At 38.9% G+C, this 18,067-nt stretch overlaps 1 long non-coding RNA gene across 1 annotated transcript; it reads right to left on the reverse strand.

The window, feature by feature from the left end:
- Positions 1-747: 747 nt before the first annotated feature.
- LOC121170093 lies at positions 748-4,936 on the reverse strand. Its single transcript, XR_005885929.1, has 2 exons — positions 4,832-4,936; positions 748-1,678 (listed from the first exon to the last, which is right to left on the reverse strand). It is a non-coding gene; the product is annotated as an uncharacterized LOC121170093 (long non-coding RNA).
- Between the last annotated feature and the right edge of the window lie 13,131 nt (positions 4,937-18,067).

An 18,067-nucleotide genomic window follows, 5' to 3' on the forward strand; every position in this document is an offset into this window, starting at 1 on the left:
TACAAATGAGGAAATGAAGCCCAGAGAGGAATAGTAACTTAACTAAAGTCACATATTTCAAGTCAGTGATTGAACAGAAAACAAGAATGAGACCTGTGAACTCCTAAAATATTTCACTGCTGCATAAACCTTACAAAAATAACTTTTGCCCCCAAACTGAGGAAATATTCCACACGAACCAATTTAATAAGACATACTTATGTTTAAATGAGGCCGCACATTGCAGGAATGACTAAACAGATTTGAGTGGTAACAAAGAACCTCCCCTAGCAGCGTGGCTAGTCCAGGACAAACAAAGGAATAAAAAAAGAAAAAGGATTTCTGGAAGAAGGAGGGTATTAAAGTATTCAAGGGATATTTTCTAAATGTTTATATGGAACATTGGACCCAGGAGATAGCCCATGGAAAAAAATACCGCAGGATCAGTTAAACGTGTCAAATGATTTATGTTATAGTTCACTCTTGGAAATTCTCAGCACAAGAGAATGTTAAAAGCTCTCAAAAAATTCTGTAATAAAGTACCTGTGTAACTTTGTGGAACTGTGTAATTCTAAAACTTACTTTTCCACCAAATCAATTTGTCTGCTCCTTCCTCCATCGTTGCTTCATTTATCAGAAAGAAGAAACCCACCATGTCCCCTGCTACCTCACACACCCTTGATTATTGTAGTGTTCATGGCTTGCTTTTTGTATTTTCACAAAATTCTGGATGGCATTTGACCTAATAGACTAATAGAAGAATCAATCAATCAGTAAACATTTATTCAGTTATTTTCTGTAACCACGCTAATTGGCTATGAAATGAAACCACAATCAAGAAAACACAACCTGGTCTTCTAAAAGTTCACTGTAATAGGAATTTCAAAAATACCCCTTGGAAATTTTGCCAATGATTCAAGAGGCGTTATTCCACAGTAGGAGGTAATGCAATGCCAGAACTCAGGCAAGAAGTGCTTTGCAAATAAAGAAAGAAAACGTGTAGGTTTACTTTCGTAAGACCCTGAGGGGTTGAACTTTGGGCCAAGAAACATGGGGAAGAATTTGATGGAAAGAAACAAAGAAGATATTCCTAGAAAGAAAAAAGCATGAGGAAATGGGGGGGGGGGCGGAATAAGAAAGCTCAAGAATTTAGTAGTCAAGATTGTCTGACAGTAGATTACTAAGCTCTGGTTTCTCAAATAAGCTGTGAAGCTTCTGTATGAAGATCATGGTGTTATGACTGGGAAACTTCAGTAGGGGAAGGTAAAGAAAGAAAATAATAACGAAAAACGATCACATCTATTCCTGGGTACCTTATAAGTTTTCAAGACTACTGGGTTCCTTTAACATTCTTAAGATGTTGGTATGTGGAGCTCAGAGATGGAGCTCCCGGAGCTGCCTCATTTTCCCTCTGGCACTCTCAGACACAATGCTTCAGTTCCCAAAATGTCACAGAAAATAATGTGTAAGATCTTGGTGCTTGATGAGCATCCTTGGGTCCTTGTAGGTAATCTATTCATTGTGCTCCATCTTCCCTGGCCTGGAGCTGCTAGGCATATGCCGCACTTGGGGTATTTGACAAACTGACACTCTACCACACGGAGTGTCCAACTCAGCTTGTCAAATACACGGAGCGTGGCACTGCAGGAGGCCAGACCAGTGTCTTCCATGAGGAGAGATTTGCCTAGGAGATGTGGCCCTGGAGGGAAAGAGAGAGAATAAAGTGGTCAAGTTACAAGACAAAAATTGGCCGGGTCAACTAAAACATCAGACTAGAGAAGTGAGCAGTGTAAGGCTTCTAAGCAGAGCAATGTGTCTTCAGGGTAAGTACAGCAGGCCTGCCTGAAACTCCAGGCAGCTGCTAAGTGCTCAGCATGGGACTGGTCACTCCAGTAGCTATGACATTTCTAGGAATCCCAAGGTCCCGGAGTATCTACTAAGCAATAAAGATGCTTTATTCATCTTACCTCTGTGACTTAAGGAAAGGACCAGATCCCAGGATCAGTATCCTTTCTTTCCCTTCCTCCTAAACTCTCCGAAAGTGTGTTCTCACAAGTTCTGAGGTTATACAATTAGGTTTTAAGGTTAAATGTGGACTTGAATACTAGATCTGTTGTTAATTAGATAGACTAATTCTGAACTTCACTGAACTCCAATTTTCTATATCCACAAAACATGCATAATTGGAGTACTTAAGGTTATTATAAGAATGACATGCAATAATTCATAGAAAGTCCAGAATTCAGTATTTTATAGATAATAAATCCTCAAAAAAAAAAATCTCCTTTGCTATTGGCAGTGAGTGTAGCAGTCAAGACAGATGTGACTACAATTTCTTCTGGCCTTAGCTGTGTTTACTAGCATGATCCCCTTGTTCCAAAATGATCCAAATATGACAGGGTGAAATTGCTTTTAAATAACATCTAACCTCACCCACTCAGATTAGAAATCGGGGGGAAAGGGTTATATTGGGATGGAAGCTCGCTAAAAGGCATAAAATACATCAGGTATTTGCATTTTAGAGCTATGAGCTATACCACTGCATTGCACCCTCCAGCACTCTTCATTAGTCTTTTTACTATCCTACTTTGAGTATCCCTCTGAGAAAAGGGAGACACACAGGTGAAAAGGGGCAAATAGCAGGCAATGATATTTGCAATACGGCACTGGGATCTTTTAACCCAAATCAAACAGCCTAATACAGAAGCTGCCAGAAACCAAGTCAAACCCAGAACTTCAGTGAGAATTCCATTAGGAATACCCAGATCCTGTTGCTAAAAAAAAAAATAACTGTTAGTATCAAATTTCTACCCTTCTCAGCTGCAATTGTTGAACTATTTAAAAATGGCAAGTCTGCATTAGATATTAGTGTGAAAAGTGGCAAATAAACCAAGATTACCAAGAATGGAAAACTGCCCTCAAGAAGCCAGAAGGTCCTGTTGTAGCCCAGAAAAAGTGGAATGAGCCTCATAAACAACAAAATAACTCAACACTCTTTTATTGGAATGTTAAGGACCTCTCCAATGCGCAATCTGGGTGCTGCCTCAAAGCTAATGCTCTAACCTCTCTTTTCCATGTCCTCATACCCCTATCTGCAATACATCCCCATCTACATATTCAGTGCAACCTAAGCCACCCCAAAAATGTAGCTCTTAGCCAAAGCAGCCTCTCACAGGCATCATAAACGGTATAGAAGAATCACACAAACTTAGGTTCCAATGTTGGCTTGACGGCTCAACTAGACATTTACAGCTTGGACAAGTCTTTACTTGGGTTTCAGTTCTCTTTTCTAGAAAGATGGAAAAGAAAACTTACCCGGCAGAGTTGTTAGCAAAGTGTTTGGTAAACTCTCCAAATCCTACCATCTAAAAGCTCTCAAGACACCTCAATCCCCCTGGAGCCATGGACCTCCACCCTGGAACCTTTGGTAGAAGCCAGTCAAGGAAGCTGAGTAGCAGAGCTTGAGTTAAGGAAACAGCAGAGAAAGAAATTAGCTGGTGCCTTTATTCTACTCTCACTCCCATTAGCTATACACTGCAGTAAGAAAACCTGAATAAACTAGAGGTGTTCCCAGCCTTGTAATGTATTTTCTGATTGCATCTACAGCAGGAAGCCTGGCTAAGAGATATAAAAGTGGCTATAGATTCTTGGTACATTGTAAAAGCCTTGTTGATGATTCCCTAGTATTGACGGTATGACTCAGTGGCTAATGCTAGGCTTGTTTCTTTTCCTCTGTTTCTGTTCTAGTCCGTGTCTCTTTCATACAGTGCACGTAAGAAAAGCAGATTCTTTTTTTTTTTTTTAAGATGTTCACGACTCACAAAATGAAGAGGCAGATATCTACTTGGAGTGACACTAGGAGATTCTTAAAGTACTTCACTTGCTCAGGTTAGATGTCATCATCTGTTCCCGTAAGAAATGAAAAATCCACCATTAGAAAGTTCCACAAAATCACTATTATTGAGACAAGGGGTGGGCCAGTTTTGATGGAAGTAACTAAAGGGAATAAACCTGGAGAAGGAGGTATAGGCAAGACTCTGAACACCCAATGTGAGGCAAATATCTGACAAAGGGAGTAGATGACAAGAAGTAATTAGGACCATGCCGTCATAAACCTAAGACTTCCTCAGTACAAAGAGATCCAATCGGGCATTGCAAGGTTCTGCTGCCCAATGTTCCATTCCTCCTAGAGTGGAGCAGAAGGAGCACTGGACTGGGAGTCCAGATCCCCATCCTATTACATATCACCTATGTGATCTTGGGTAAGTTCATTTTTCCTCTCTCTCAACTTGTTTCTCATATACATATCTGGTTTCTCACGTACATACCTACTTTCTCAGAGTCATCTTATTTGTGAAGATCTAGAAGGCAGGCATAGGACTACAAAAGAAGAGGCTTTCCCCTTTTGAGTCATATGTTTCAGAGAGTGTTACATGAATCACCCACAACCCTCCCAGATGTGTTCAAGCCCACCTAGATGTGTGTATGTGTGTGTGTGTGTTCAGACATTACCAGCATATCATTTCTCAGCAGTGACAACAAGCACCTGATCCTTCTCTTCTTTTCTAAGGAGGCCAAAACGTGAGTTGGAAATTGGAGTGGAGATTTGCCCAACAAATCACATTTCACATAACTCTTTTCTAAATATCCTGCCTGGTTAAAAAATATCACTCTCCACTATTTCCCACCCTAGAAATTCCAAGATGGAAGGTCAATGGTCCCACCCTTGCCCCCCAAATCCCTAAGAAAAAACAGAAGGGAGTGGAATGCACAGACCCAAGGCAACCTTGGCTGCCCTGGACACCTTCTCACCTTAGAAATTCCAGGAAAAGAGGAAAAGTGAATACTGTACCTGTCATGCAAGTGGTGCCTTTGTGTTGGATGGGACAGAGGTTCTCTGGTGCTGAGCCAAACTGTAAAGGCCAGGAGAAGTTGGGCTTTATGTCATGCGCAGGAAGACTGTGTTTTGAAGGGCTCTTGGTGTCTACAAGAGGAAACAGAAATGAGGAAGATAAGGCTGAGGTTAGCCAACGGAAATCTGGGTGCAAAATGACAAAATAGTACGGTTGTGAAAGGGGTTACTACTGCAGCAATAGTCCCCAGTGGCCTTGCCCCAGCCCTTTCCCAGCCAACCTTTAACAGTCAGTGGCTCTCCATGCTGCAAAGAACAGGAGCAAAAAATGCCTAGAAGACCCACTAGACTATGTGTGAAGGGCAGGGAAGTTTCCCCAGGGCAATTGAAGGAACTCTGGAATGTCAGCACTGAGACATTATCTACTGCATATCTCCATGATCCAAATTGAGGAACTGAGTCTGAGGGGGAGAAAAAGGAAACGTTCGGTATCATAAAGAAAGTTTGAATTTGAATCCATGTTCGCAAACTCCAAATCTAGTAGAATGGCCCATGGTCCTAGAGTGCCATTTTACCGTAATCTTTCCTCTGGCACATAGAACTAGCTACATAGTTTTCAAGGACCAGAGAAAAATGAAAATTATGCTCCCCTTGTAAATACATTAAGAGTTTCAAGATTGTGACAGAACATGTGAGAGGTCACCAGAAGCACGGGACCCTGTGAAACTTCATGGGCCACATGCCTGTGAACCTGACCCAAGTCAGGTTACTTAGGAAAGAAAAAAAGAAAATTTGCATTTATTAAAGTACCTATTATGCGATTTATATATATTATCTCATTTACTCTACAATCTTTGGGTATGAGATTATCATTATTCTTATTTGTAGGTAAGGAAACTGAGGCACATAGAAATAAAGTGATGAGTCTAGTATTGTAGTACACAAGGTTAGACCACTGCCTATGATGTCAGCAGTTCATATTAATACTGGTTCCAGTCCTGGTTGCTCTACCTCTGATCCACCATCTTGTTAAAATACCTGGGAGACCAGCAGAAAATGGCAAAAGTACTTGGACCCCTGCTACCCACATGGGAGGACTTGCATGGAATTCCTGGCTTATGGTTTGGTTTGGCCCAGCCCCAGTCATTGTGGTCATTTGGGGAGTGATTTAGCAGATGGAAGATTCTCTCTCTCTCTTCCCCCCACAACTCTGCCTTTTAAATAAACAAATACATTTTTCAAAGAAAAGGTAAAATATTTGCCTAGGAAAAGAAAACTACCAAATTATGGAGAAAACAAAATTCACACTCAAGTATGACGTCAAATGGTCATTCTTTCTCATCTACAATGGCTACAAAAGGGAGAGGGAAGTAATTGGCCTTTGGGGAAAAAAAAATATAATGCCAGATTCTTAAGTTCTAGGCTAAGTGGTGGACATAAACTGTGGAAGGAGAAAGTAACAAATTCCCTTGTGCTTCATGTCCACAATTCCTTGGCAGTCCCAATTCCCAACCAGGAAGATTATAAACCCCTATCATCCATTGCCCTCCACCATGAATTTTCATGATATGGGGGACAGAAGGAACAATTCTTGTGATGCTTTCTAAATATGCTTTATATGGCTTTCAGTTATTGCAACAGCCAAGACCTAATCCTGACCTTATGCTAGCATAGTATCTTGGACAGTGTTCAAACCCTGGGTAAAAGAAAAATCCATCCCAGGTGTGTGCAGTCTCATAAATTCAGGATCAACAGAAAATACCACATCCTGTGATTCACAAGCCCAAAGTCCCAGTCTCAGTTCTAACTTTTCCATGAGACTCAGTTTCCTGTATCAACAGAGACTGGATCACCTGGTCTGGGTGATATTTCCCTGTTTCCCTTATACCTCCTTCACCCCTGCTCTTTTTTTTTTAAACTATAATTTTCATTGTAGCTACAGTGCCTGAGGCTCTGGGGACAGCCTGGAACTCACTTGTACTCACTACGTTGCAGAAAACTTCCTTCAACTAGAATAATTTATTGGCTTAAACCTTGAGACCAGTTTCCCCAGTTCTGGCTTCTAGAAAGATTCGGTTCCCGTTTCTTTTTTGTTTCTGACTACAGCTGGGGGAGGAAGCAGGAAGGTCTCTGTGGGCACCTTGTTAGGAAGCACCCCTCCTCTTCCCTACTTAGAACATAGAAATTGAGTAAGATCAACTATCCATTGGTCTTTTTTTCCCTGTCAGTTGGGGTATTCTACAGGCTTTTAAACAATAGTCATCTGTTAAGATAACGCCTTTGCTCAAAGGAACACAGTTCATTTTAAGGGCCATGACAGATCCACAAGATAGAGCATTAAAAGCCAGAAGTCTGCAAATCATGTTCATGTTACCTATGGAGAAGCCTTGAATGGGAGCAAAGGACATTGGGCTTCTTGGAATTCCTCTCCACCCTACAGGCACAAAGCATGTTGGGAAAGACTAAATTTGCACAACAGCACAAAAAGGCTTGTCTTTTAAATCTGTTGTCCAAGTTATTGCTCAAATCAACTAAAAGTCACAGAGGCCTCCTGTTTTAGATATTCTCTTCCTTAATCGTGCTTGTGGGTAGAGATGGCAAAAAAGAGAGTGGACTGTGAGAGTAGGCAGGATATACTGATTGTAGATTCATTCACTTATTCACTTAATATTAAAATATAAAGAACATTGAGAATTCCTTCGTCATAGGTTCCAGAGTATAGTTCTCTGGATTGTAGACCTACCTCTGTAACTCGTGAAGTGTGTGACCCTGAGTGATCATGCGCAGACTGAACTTTGAACACTGTATCAGAATGAGGAATTTTCAGACTACAATGGAAAGACAAACCTGCACCCAGGAACTATGGCATTCCATAGAATATGACAAACAATTTGATAAAAATAGACCATGCCAACAGAAGATAAAAAAAAGAAGATATTTCCTGGGCAGAGGATGAGAAGTTAATGATAATTAGAAAGGTTCCTAGAAGAGGAAGATTTTAGCTAGATCTTAAAAATACATAGAAAGGAAACAATGTCCACTGTTTTACAAAGCCTTTTCTAACCACTACTATCTTATTTAATTAGTCCCTATCTTGATTTTTTCCAGCATAAATATAAATATATGTATATACTTATAAAAGAAATATATATATTTATACATATATTTACATATATAATATATATCTCCATGCTACACTTTTATATCTGTCTCTCCCAGAAGACAAGAATTGCTCAGAGAAGGGACTGTATCAATTCTTTTATTGGCTTCCCAGGACCAGAAGATAGTTACCTCAGAATTCTGGGTTGAATGAATGGATGAGTCAACATGTAAATGAAATATGGAGACCTCATGGCCCCAAGATTACACCTTCCTTAGCTTTTCTTACCTCCATGAACTGAAAAGACCACCCTTCACTTAGAGTTCATCTCCCTGCTTACTCACTCTCATCTCCTTTCAAAAATAGCCTTTCAAAAAAGAGGACCCGAGAATAATTGCAAAGCTAAGACCACTTCCTGTGCAAGAGGCTGATGTCCACATAATGCATCTCAACCCAAATGATTACTGTGCACAGAATTGCACTGGAGCTTCCTCCAAAAGGAAACCCAACGGCTGATGCATTTATTTACAGCATGCTCAAGCCAAGATTGAAGAACTTTTTGTATATCTGGGCTTTAGAACAGATGTTTCACTGTAAGGTTCCCTACAAACCTAATGATACTGGCAAGATGGAGAGAAGCTATGAATTCACAAATTACAGCTCAACTTCCACAGGTTGTTGAGTACTTAGTGACTGCAAATCTCTATTCTTGACATAAAAGGGAAAATAAATATACAGCAAATGAAAATATGCTTTTTTTTAAAAAAATGTATTTATTCGTTTATTTGAAAGCTAGCATTTGAGAGAGAGAGAGAGAGAAATCTTCCATCCTCTAGTTCATTCCCCCAGATGGCCACTATGGCCAGGAATGAGCCAAGCTAAAGCAAGGATTCAGGACATTCATCTGGGTATGCCATGAGAGTGTAGGGGTCGAAACACTTGGACCATCTACTTCTGTTTTTCCCAGGTTATTATCAGGGAGCTGAATCAGAAGTAGAATAACCAGGACATGAATCTGCAATCATATAGGATGCCAACATCGCAGGGGGCCACCTTACATGCTACACCACAGCACCAGTCCTGAGCCACGGGTATTCTAGTCATCACAGTAAAAATTTAAGGAATAATATAATTGAAATTAATTTTAGTGATGTATTTTATCTAGCTCAATGCATTCAGAGGTTACTTTAACCTGTGAACAATATAAACATTAAATAATGACATATTTTACATTTTTGAAATGATGTGGTTTTTATACTTACAGTACGTCTCAAATCATACAGATCTTATTGCACATGTAGCTATCGCATGTGATTACTAGCAATGATGTTGGACAAACCAGGTACAACTTATGTTCACTGGCCTTAAGTAATCCACAGTCTAGTCCAGGAGCCAGAATTCTATACCAGTGTCAACTGGGGATGAATACAATAGTGAAAGTTTATTGTTAAGAAGAGCACTGCATCAAGAATCAGGAGACATGACTGTGCTACAATCTTTTCTTTGTCATTGATTCTTTGTATGACCTCGAGTAAATACCTTCCCCTTTTATGGTCCTCCATGTTGCCATTTCTACAATGAATTTGGCCCAGATTCATCCACCAAATAAATTATATGTGGGATGTCATCCTAAGTGTCAGGCTGCCACAATGTACTTATGATACAGAAGGACCAAAGATGACATGCGCAGCTTCTTAGAATTTACTGTGCTGTCAAAAGCAGCTAGTAAATAAATTTTTGTAAGAGAATATTATTACTTCAGATATATTGCAAAGCTACAATTAATACAGCATGATATCCACTTAAGAGCAGACCCTATATTCCAGTGGAACTTAACAGAGAACCTAGAAGTAAACTCGGGGATCTATAGCCTACTGATCTCCAATGAACATGCTTAAGAATGTATACTGGAGGGTCCAGCACGATGGATGAGTCAGTGGCTCCAGCAGGATCCTATACAGGCATTGATTCATGTCCCAAATGCTCCACTTCCCATCTAACTCTTTTCGTGGCCTGTGAGGGCTGTAATGGATGGCACAAAAGACTTGGGACCCTGCCCCTAATGGCATACCCAGAGGGAATTCCTGGCTCTTGGCTTTGGATCGGCTCAGCTCTGGCTGTTGCAATCACTTGGGGAATAATCCAGCAGATGGGAGATATTTATCTCTGTCTCTCCTCTCTATAAATCTGCCTTTCTAATAAACAATAAACCTTTTTTTAAAAGACTGTATACTGAAAAAGTGAGTGTGGAAAATGACTAGTGAGAAAAATGGATATCTACATGCAAAAGAATGAAACTGGATGTCTTTCCTTCATCATGAACTAAGTCAATGCAAAATGGACTAAATATCTGAATGTAAGATCTTACACTTTGAAACAACTTGTAGAAAACATATAGGAAACCCTCCAGACCATTTGGAATGGCAAGGACTTTTTGGATCAGACTGTGGAGCACAAGAGACAAAAGCAAAACTATACACTAAAAATGAACTTAATCAAACTTAAAAGAACCTTTGTGCACTCAACAGGAAAAAGAAACTATGTATAGAATGAGAGAAAAATATTTTCAGTTTATACAGCTGAAAAGAAGTTAACATCTAGAATATATAAGAAATGTAAACAACTCAATAGGATAAAGAGGGAAGAGAGATTCCAGTCAAAAGTAGACTGTATAGCTAAACAAGTATCACTCAAAGGAAGATGTACAAGATCACTAATAGGGGGATGCAAATAAAAACCACTGTGAGATATCACCCCACTTCCAATTAGATTGGCTTTTATAAAAAAACACAAAAGATACTTTCTGGAGCCAATATTGTGGTGTAGCAGGTAAAGCCACCACCTGTGATGCCAGCAATCCATATGGGCACTGATTCAAGGCCCAGCTGCTCCACTTCTGATTCAGGTCCCTGCTCGTGTGCCCCAGAAATCAGCACAGGACAGCTCAAATATATGAACCCCTTTCATTCACACGGGAGACCCAGATAAAATTCCATGCTCCTGGCCCTGGCCTGATCCAGCCCCAACTTCTGCAACCATTTGGGGAGTAAACCAGCAGGTGGAAGATTGTCTCCCACTCAGCCTCTCTCCCTTCCTTCCTTCCTCCCTGTATCTCTGTAACTCTGCCCCTTTCAAATAAAAAAAATAAATAAATCTATGAAAAAAGGATACAAGCTGTCAAAGACGTGAATAAAGTAAATTCTTGCATCTGTGGGTAGCAATGCAAATTGATGTGACCACTGTGGGAAACAGTATGGAAGTTTTTCTAACAATTAACCATAAAATTATCATAGGATCCAGTCGCTTCGATACTGTATATACATCCAAGGGAATTGAGATCAGTCTATTAAAGAGACATACGCATTCTCATGCTTACTGAAGCAGTATATTTTCATAAGCACCAAGAAATGGAAAAGGCCTAAGTTCCTGTTCACTAATGAATGATACAGGAAAAGTGGTACATATACACAATAGAATGTATTCAGCCATTAAAAAGGATAAAATCTTGTCATTCACAACAATATAAATGAAAATTGAGGTCATTATGTTAAGTGGAGAAAACTACACATGCACACACATCATGGGGCGGGGGGAAGCCCAGCATAGAAAAACTAGGATCACTTGAACTCACTCATGTGTGCTGTCAAAAAAGAAAAGATAATCTAACAGAAGTTGAAAGTCCAATTATCTAATGATGGTCATTAAAGACTAGAGAGACAGGTACGAAGTTATAGCTGTAATAACTATAGTTGTAAGACGTTCTGGATTTCTTTTGCAAAATAAGATGACTAAAGATAATGTTATATACTATTTTTGTATTTTAGAATCCTGAAACTTAAGATTTTGAATGTTGATATCCTAAGGAAATATTAAATGTTTGAAGAGCTAGACATATTACTCTGATTGTATGTTATGTGTATATATATATAAAATATATATATATTAAAACATCCCATGGTCTCCCAACCCCAAAGAAAGTGTGTCAATACATAGGAAAATTCAGAGAGAAGGACCTATAAGAAGGTCCATCAATCTTGAGTAGGCCAAGGAAGCTTCACAGAGAACATAGCTTTAGAAGTAAAACTGAAAAATGAAAAGGAATAAGTCCAGTGAACAATGAGTAAAAAGCAGTCCCAAGCAGAAGAAACATCAAGAAAAAACTCTGAGACAGGAAATGACTCAGCATATTCCTAAACAATAAGGAGGCTGGTGTAGCTTGAAACACAAGAGGCATGGAAAAGAGTATCACAGCCAAAATGGGAGAGTTATGGAGGGTGTCAAACTGAGGAAGGTCTGACACGCCATTGGGAAGGAATTGGGATTTATTCAGTAAATTTAGGAGAAGCCAGAGAGTATAAAAATGCTGTGCCTTTGTAGCCAAGCCTAAGGTTTTTGGAATACTGGTCATGCAGTTAATAAAGAAAGCTAAGTTAATTTCAGCTGATGGGAATAGAGAATTTACACAATACACAGCATTTTGAAAAATAACAAGTTCAGATCAATAGTTACAGAATGTATTCCCGGTAGGGAGAATGACCTGAGTAAAAAACAGAGTTAGGAAAGAACAAAGTGACCTTGCCTGAATAGAGGGACTACTAATGGAACATGGTGAATATGAGCCCAGGAATGTTTTTAATGTCTATAGATGTGCTAGAATAATAGTTGGGCAAAGTTTTACTCAACATGCCAAATGCACTCTTAGAAAGTCCTGTAAAGTCATCTCTTTTGTACCATAATAGCGAATAATGAACGTGTATTTTGTGCTTACTAAATTCCAAGTGCTGTTAAAAGCATGTTAAACATGCATTAGTTTATGCAGTCCTTATAAGAACCTTAGCGAGATATTATCCTCCATTTGACAGAAGGGGAACTGAAGCTCAGGAAGGTTACAACACTTGTCTAAAGTTAAACAGCTACCAAATTGCAAAGGCAGAATTTAACTGACAACACTTTATGAAAGGTAAGATTCTTGCAGTAATTTACAAAAATCTGTAATGTGCCTTTGGCTAAACATATATATATGTGTGTGTGTGTGTGTTTATACATATATATGTATATATGTATATATATATACATATATATGTAATTTAAGTCAATTATTGTCTCAATCTACAAGGGTAGTTTTAGTCAAAAATATAAAAATTATTATCATTAGACTGAAGCTAAGCTAAAACCCATCTATTGTAGCTTCTTAAACAAAACCAACGATGCAAGTAAGTTCTACGAAATTGTTTTAAAACAGGAAAACAAAATGATTCCTCTCCTCACTCCCCATAACTTATTTTCAGTGTCCAGAAACTTCTATTTATGACAGAAATAACTGAAATGACCATTTCCAATTATTCTTATCTATTTCCTACAATGGTGCACATAAGGGTTTTTAATTGGGCAACAGTTTGACCGGCGGGGAGGGAAGCAATAAGCAACTGACTTGCAACAGCTGGCTACAAGTACTAGGGAGAAACAAAATTTTATTTGAAATACATGCTCCCACTTTTTGGCCTTTAAAAAGGAAAGTTCTGTCTGTAGAAGCTTGTATAGAAATGGGTAATACTATGCTATGTGAAGTTAATCAAGCACAAAAGACAAATTCCGTCTGTTATTTCTTATATGTGGAATTTAAAGTAATGGAATTCATAAAAATAGAGAGTAAACAGTGGCTATCCAGACTAGGGGGCTTGCAAACTAGGAAATCATGGTCAGGCAGGAGGAATATTCTTTAAGATCTACTGCACACCTTGGTGAATACAGTTAATAACATTTCTAAGTTGAAAGAGTAAACTTCAAATTACATATGCAAAAATGATAAGCGTTTGAGGCAATTGATAATTGGCATGAATTAATTAGTCCATATTTAATTCATGAATCGTACACCATTTTGTAATATAAGATAATTCAGACGGGGGTGGGTGCCCTTGGTAGATTGCAGTTGGCACACAGAAGACCATTTTCATTGTTCTAATAATTCCTCTGGGTAAAAGGAAAGACAAGAAATAAAAAGAAAATTTATAACAAACCCTGAGCTTACACCACAGATAAAAATTTGTTAGAGCCCAATTTGGCACCGATATGGACATGCAATTCTTAGTAAATAGTATCTCATGGGATTTCAAAGAAATAGAGTACCCAAGGGCTCCTGTCAGGGCCAGATAATGGAAAAAGCAAAGCAGCTACATATTGGGAAAATAAGCGACATTTTCCTCTATTCTCCACTTTAAGCCTAGTGAGAAATAGAAAATTGAAGAAAGACAATTTAATGAGTGCTTACTGTATACCGTTAGCTCTGGCATTTTTATATTATTCACGCTAATGAAATTGCAAAGTAGAAATGATTCCCATTTCACACATGAGGACACCAAAACTTGAAGAAATGAAGCAACTTTCCTCAAAAATCACATATTGATCAAGTGGCAGAGCTGAGATTCTGATTTTATTAGCTATGTCCCTACCAAAGGACACACCATCTTCTCTTCCCCTCTTTCAGCCTGGGAACCCAGCACTCCTCATAGAGAACACTTTCACTAGATTATAAGCTCCGTGAGGACAGGACTCACGTATTTTACATCCACTTTTCAATTGAATTTCTGATTAATTATTCTAAATTTACTATGAGAATTCTTTTGGGGGGGATTAATTATGCGTGAGAGAAACTTCCCTTTGCATATGATAAGAAGCACAAATATTGCCAACAGCATGTAATTTGTGCTTAGGGTTTGCTTTTTATGTTTTTGCAGCTTTGTCCATTGTGTACACTGCTAGAATGAAGACTCCAGACAGGCAGCTATTTTACCTATTCCCAAATGCATCCCTAAAGCTACAAAAGTTTGCTTATCACCAGGGTTCCATAAATATTTGTTGATGAAGAAGAATTATTTCTGCTGTGCAAGCCAAAGAATGCTGTGACGTCCAAATACTAAAAGCTTCGACTTTCCCTTTACTATGTTGTCTAAAGACCTGGGATGTGGAATCAATAAAAGTTGAAAGGTCGATAAAAACAGTTCTTCACAAAGTGTCAGGAGACTTAAGTTCCAGGATCAGTTGAGCTGCAACATCCAGAATGATCTAGGGAAATATCCTTCTTTGCTCTGGCAATAGGTCTCTCAGTTTATAAATGGAATAGATTGGATGATCTTTATGAGTCCTGTTTTCATGGATTTATTAAACAGTTTGTATGACAGGGATACCCAAATACTGACTCATCAGAACCCTTCCTTCTGAGAACTCACATTGAAATGGTGGAAACAGAGGTGGGCATTTGACCTAGCAGTTAAGTTGCCAGTTGAGATGCCCAAATTCCAAATCACAGTATCTGGATTCAATAACTGCCTCCATCTCCTAACTCAAAATTCCTTCCACTGCAGACCTTGGGAAACAGAAGAGAACGTCTCATGTGCATGGGTTCCTGTCATACATTTGGGAAACCTGGATTTCCCAGCTACAAGCTTTCACCTCGGTAACTTCAAACACTGAGAGTATATGGGATGTGAAGTAGTGGGTGCGGTCTCTCTCTCTCTCTCTCTCTCTCTCTCTCTCTCTCTCCCTCTGTTTCTCTCACTTTCCCTTCCCACCCTGCCTCAAATAAAGAATTTTTTGTTCAATGAGAGAAATGAGGACTTGCCAAACATTTCATAATAAAGCATGCAAGCATTATGCAGGATAAACACACAGTATTATGAGAACAAATCGCAAATTAATGTAGTAGAAGAGTTTAGGGAAGTCTTCTTTCATAAAATGTTTACAACAGAGTTGCCATTTGAACAACAGTAAATAAAATTCTCTGGGTATTATGTATTTGTATATTTATATATACATATGAGTCTGATACTAATTATACTTGCTCATAATATTTATTTCTGTTATTTGGCTGATTCTTCTGATAAACAAAATTATTATTTGCTATATAGTTTGTATTATAAAATTGTATTATACTAAGTCCCCATCTAACATATATGAAAATAAACTATCTGAATTATAAAGTGATAAAACACATGGATTACTTTTCTCATGTCTCTAAGATTGTTTGTAGCCTCCATGGGTGGCCCTCACTGAAAGCTTCTTTGAGGTTGGACTTACGCCTGAATCTGAATCTGAATCCTCATGAGGTGTGAGGAGAGACATGCTGATGTTCTCAGCAGTTTCAAGTTGATACCATCTCTCTTTGACAAGGCAAGGTGACTTCTGGAACCCATAAGTTCCTCTAAACCACATGTTAGGCCTGATTTTTTAACCCACCATTCCAAGATACCCACAGATATCTTGGCTCACTTACAAGGCTTGCCACTAGAACTAGAGGGGTAAGAGAAGAGGTTCTGTGGTGCCCTTTGTCCAATTTGATGTCACTCAAGAGAAGGTCACCTCTTTTTACACTGTGGCATGGATTCCAGGCACCTAGAGATCTTCCCATGATCGTATCCGTTAAGAATAAAGAGGGGGAAAGAGAGGTGTCAGGGTGTGGGCAAAAAGTGGGCTGAAGACTTTAGCACATTGTATTGATAGAATTAGAGAAACAGAAAGTTGGGGAAGGGATTCAACAGAACACTACTGTGTCCCAGGCTTTGTGCTGGATGCTCTATGCACATTTTCTTATGTAATCTTCCTAAGTACTCTAGCAAATGGGAATTCTTGTCCCCTTTTTACAAACAAGATAACTGAATCTCACAATGTTCAAATGACTTTCTTCGGGTCATTCAGCAATCAACTGAGAGAGGTCAAACCAATTTTCTTTTGATCTTCCATACCACATCATTTGGAAGGGGAACATTTGAGAACTTTCTACTCCCTTATTATTGGATTAGTCCAAATTTTATTCCAAAACAGAAAAGCTGTTGTTAAGTGAAGGGGTATCACAAGCAACGAGGTCCTCTCACTTCTCTTGCCATTAACTATGTTCCTCCTGCAGGAGGCTGACTGTTTCATCTGAACCCTGCCTATTGCGGTTTAAGTAAACTTCCTCTTCCTTTATCCTACTTCTCCTCCAAATATTCTTCCCTGAATTGCAAACTGCAACCCCCCCAATTTCTGGTGCTCACTTAAGAATCTCACATTTTTCATTGAAACAGAGTTTTAGATTTGACACCAACCATGCCCATCATCTCTGCTCCTAATGCTCTGTTCTCACAAAGGTCACCACCAAAGCAAGGAATGGACTCTTCTCAGGCATGATCCCATTTGGTCCCTCATCTGTTGATTTCTTGGCCTATAAATATATTCAAGTCACAACCAACTCTGCCTTTCACATAAATAAATCTTTTTTTGAAAATTAAGATCAACAGGAAAAACTGGTTTTAAAAAAGTAGATCTTAGTCATTTGAAGGTAACTAAAAATGTTAAATTTAATTGACTAAAGAGTGCTTTTCAAAGTACTCAGCCTCAGTTAGGGCCCAGGTGAACTACAGTGTCCAGACATAGAATGATATAGGACAAGGGTCTATTTGGGTCAAGGTTTAGATTGAGGTCTAGATCCTGGTTTTGCCACTCACTAACTGTAGAAGTCTGGTCAACTTTCTTCCCTTATCTAGATTTCGTAGTCCTCATTTATAAAATAACATGCATAGTTTCTTGAATACAACAGAAAATGAGCTAGAGATGCCGTCCAAGGTTGAGGCTTAATTCTCAAAAAGAAACGTCTCACTGAGGACCACAATGTTCAGTTTTGTACAACCCTAAAGTTAATCTGACCGTACTGTGAACTGACTCATGCAAATCCAACTCATAGGAAGCAGATGTAACACAGAGTTTTAAAAATGTTGCCTTGTTTTTAAATTCCAGAGCAAATATAACTTCGATAACAGCTGGAACTGCTCATTTTGACTGAACAGCAATTTGTCTCTTGTTAGGAAAAAAATCTATTCTGAAAGCCAAATTAATCAGAAAGTTGCTTAATGAGAACATGGACAGTATAAAGGGAACTAGATGAACTTAACGAATTCTTCCCCTCCCCAAGCCTCAACTGTGATGAGACGAAACAAAGGGTCAGGATCACCTCATATTTTTCCCCATATCCCTGAGACAATAGTAAAGACACCGTGATCACTTTCAGCTCTTGATGTTGTTTTTTTTTTTTTTCCAGTCTTCAGGCAGAATCCACTTGTTCTTGATGTTGTTTCTGTAGCTGGGTTAATTCTATTGATGAGGTT

This window comes from Ochotona curzoniae, unplaced genomic scaffold, assembly GCF_017591425.1.
Source record: "Ochotona curzoniae isolate NIBS_2020 unplaced genomic scaffold, NIBS_Ocur_1.0 contig_1274, whole genome shotgun sequence".
In the NCBI taxonomy this organism is placed as follows: Eukaryota; Metazoa; Chordata; class Mammalia; order Lagomorpha; family Ochotonidae; genus Ochotona; species Ochotona curzoniae.